We start from the raw sequence: 3,844 nt of genomic DNA, 5'->3' as shown, positions 1-3,844 counted from the left end.
GACGGAAGCGGCCTATGGCTCTAGCTCAGAGGACTGTGGCTTTGAGATCCCCTGTGCAAGGCCTCCCTCCCAGCTGGTGGTGACAGATTCACCCTTGGGAGGCCTGTGCCTGACTTGTCCTGCTTCTCGGTTTCAGCTCCCTCTGCCCCAAGCCAGTGCTTAGGCTACAAGATCATTTTCCAGCTCCTTCCAGCCAAGTTTCACTTTATTAAGGGAGCTTTTGTTCGGTTAGGGTTTGATAATTGAGCCTCTGCTCTACTTGGGCATCTGAGCAGCTGGCTTGAGTAGCAAACAGCAGTAGCAGAGAAAGATGCTTCCCTCTGGACCATACCTTGAGGTCGGAAAAGGGCAGTCATATAATCTGTCCTCTAAACTGGGACACTTTTGTCCGGAACAAACGCTACATCGAAGGGGATGTCAGGACATAAGATGTAAATCGAGACTCTGGTCACCTTAGGTCGCCGCCAGCCAGTCTTTATCATCCTTACTACGAAAAAAAATGCAAAGTGATTTTCTTCAAAACAAGTTTTTAAAATGCTGACAAAAGAAAACGTCACCCTATAGGAAAAGCAGGCCACGTGTCACATGCCACTCAAACATCCAGAGGGAAGCACAGCCCTGCTCAAAACCCTTGGGTGCCCGTGTCCCTTGTTCTTGCCACCCCCTCCTTCCGAGAATGCACCCCCTCTCCGACCTCACCCCAGTGGTTAGCCCTTGGGTGCTCGTTTGCTGGGTCCTTGTCCCCTCCGTGACACAGGCCACCTCCCGGGCCCCCGGCAACCCACCTTCGGTCTCTGCTGTGCCTGTAAGGTGTGCCTGGTTCTATCAGTGGGCTTGACTTGCTATCTTACACTTAGAATTGTTTCTCCCAAACTAGATCTTTAAGCTTTTGATGGCTAGGATTGTATTTTATTTGTCTATTTTTATTTTCCAGGGCCTAGTGCCGCCCTAGAATCTAGTTAACTACTCAAGAAGTATTTCCTGAAAAAGTGCATGAGGTAGGCCAGATCCCCTCCCAACTTCCTCACGCTTGTTCTCCCTTTTTTTGAAATCACTCTGTCACCCAGGCTGAAGTGCTGTAGCACACTCATGGCCGCCGCAGCCTCGACCTGCTGGGCTCAGACGATCCTTCCGCCTCGGCCTTCCAAGTGGCTGGGACTCCAGGCATGGGCCACCGTGCCTGGCCTTTTCTCTCCTTGTTTTCTTTTTTAAACCCCTTCACTGAAAACTCATCCTTCTCTAAATGTGGCATGCCGTTGCTGCCTTTTGCCTTTGCATATGTTCCCCTCTGCCCGGAATCTGCTCCCATCTTTTCTGGCAGCTCCTCACTCATCTATCAAGACTCAGTTCAGGGGGCAGCACACCTGCTATGGCTCCCTAGCCCTATCACGCCCAGCCCAAGAGGACAGAACATCTGCTGCTCCCTGGGCTCCATGGCTCTCCGTGTTTCCTTCTGGCTCCAGTCTTGGCTGAGTTGGGAGACTCAGTAGTCCTGTCTCATTGCTGTTTGTCGGCCTGGAGATCTTGGCCCCTGGCAGTTGCCCGATAAATTAACTTGAGTTCCTTCAGGTAATTGACATGGCGAGACCTCATCTCCGTAAGAGGGTATGCCGCGGCATCGAGTGGACAGCCTGGAGGAAGGGGCATTTTTTTTCTCATTCTCATGGAGGTGCAGCTCAAGCACCTCTCCCATGCATCCAGGGGAGGTGCTTGTTTCCTGTTCTCACAAAGGCTCTTTGTAGACCTATAGCAGAAGAGGACTGCAAAGGAGTAGGATAAAAGGTGAGTGTAGAGAGAGGAGGTTCAGGGTGGCAAACTCAAGGCTGGGGTCAGAGAAAAGAATCTCAGGAAGTCCGTAGGTTGGCAGGCAGGGATGGGGCTCCATTTGATGCTGATGTTTGTGCCAAATTACTGTTTTATGCCCACAGAAAGAGCACACGTTCTTGTGGCAGATCCCAGAAGCTTCTTTGGGGTACACGAGGCCCAACTGGGGCTGGGTGTGGAAGGTCAGGGCCCCGCATTAGACCCCGAGAGCCAAGGGCGCAGGAGATGGGCTAGGGAGGACACAGGCGTGTGGACACCGTGGCTGTTGTCTACCAAGGAGAAGTGGAGGCAGTAAGGCAGGTACCAGGCAGCCAGCCGAGTGGGCAGAAGCCAAGGCAGGTGTGGGAAGCAGAGCCCCAAACTGCACCAGGAACCTCACCAGCAGCTGCAGGTGAGGACCCGCAGGCCACTCTCTGGACTCATCCGGGATGATTTTCAGATCTTTTGTGATGGGACAGGGTCTAGCCCTGGTGCTTGGCCCCAGGGAAGTGTGCAGTCAGGGGTAGTTGAGCCCTGCGTTCTTCAGGTGGGCCTGGAGAAGGGGGATGGTGAGTCCAAGCAGCTCGTGTTTCTTGAGCACTTTCCGTGTGCTCACGGGAGCTCACTGGATCCTTCCAGCATCCGGAATGCAGCAGGTATTGTTGTCCTTTCCATTTTGCCGACAAGAAAACTGAGGCAAGAACGATTCTGTGTGTCATCAAGTCTACACCACTAGCACATTGTAGAACTGGGAATTGAGCCAGGGCCTAGGCTCTTAATTTATTTCCAGACTATTATCTGAGTGCTCACTCAGGTTGTTGGTGATGTACATGGAACCCAATGCAAAGTCATCAGGTTCTGCCTCACTTTTTGAAGAGGGAGTCTCCATTTGATAGGTGAGGACACTGAGAGGTTGTCATCAGCCCAAGAGCAAACAAGGCTCTCGGGAGTGATGGGACCAACCAGGTCCAGATTTTTGTCACTTCTGTGCCACGCTCTTTCCCATGGTGGGTTAGCATTCTTCTTGGAGGGCAAAAGTTCAGGCATTTGGTGAGCCATTGGATTAGAGGATTAATAGCTTTCCTCCAAAACCTGAGATCTGATGATTGTGGTGCCTCTTTGGTTAGCAGATTTAAAGAACTGACCATTGTATTTGACGGTAGCTGTCTAAGCTTTTTGAATCGGAGAGAATATCATCAACTAGGAGATTTAAAGTAGGTACATTTTGCTAAGTAAGACTTAAAGTTTTCTTCTAAACTTGGGATAGCTTTTCAAGTGTCAGACGATTATTTTTCAGTTAAGCCTGCATCTCAAGACATTGTACCTTTTGCCATTGGCTTAAAGCAGGGCCATTTTAATGCAAGGTCAATGAATAGGGTCATTTTCACGCAAGTCTCAGATCTTACCCTACAGCCCTTTTCCTCCTTAATTTTGGTCAGTGTCTTCATTTGAGGTTACTCAGGATGCAATTGAGACTATAAAGCCGCTCCTTGAAATTTAGCCATGCTGGCTGAGACAAACCAATCCTAGAATCTCCCGCTTTGTTTAGGGCGTTGCAAGACATCCTTACACAGTTGCTTCGTTATTGTGAGTGGTGAGCCCTGGGGCATCAACTTATCCCTGTTTGAGTTACTACCATGTTTTCTTCTGGCAGCTGGTGAATCAAAGTTTACACCACGCATAGGCTCAAGGGCATTGGAGGGACATGGCAAAAAAAGTCCTCCTGTCTCCTAGTGATTGAAAGTAACACCATGTCAAGATGGCTCTGTGACACCGGCTCTCCTCAGTCTCCGTTGTCTAAATTTGTTAACATGTTGCTGTGTTTGCTTCATCTCTTTTTTTCCCTGAAGTTTTCCAGAGTGAATTACAGATATCACGAGTTTAGCTCCTAAATACTTCAGCCCACATCTCTAAAAAACAAGAACATATTTCTATATACCTACAATATGGTTTTCACAACATTAAAAATAACTGCCTAATGGATTTTATTACCTGATCCATTATCTGAATTTCCCCAACTGACCTCTTACAGCTGGGCTGT

This window comes from Carlito syrichta, unplaced genomic scaffold, assembly GCF_000164805.1.
Source record: "Carlito syrichta isolate Samal-C Ts95f unplaced genomic scaffold, Tarsius_syrichta-2.0.1 Scaffold289257, whole genome shotgun sequence".
Classification (NCBI taxonomy): Eukaryota; Metazoa; Chordata; class Mammalia; order Primates; family Tarsiidae; genus Carlito; species Carlito syrichta.
This window is presented reverse-complemented; position numbering follows the sequence as displayed.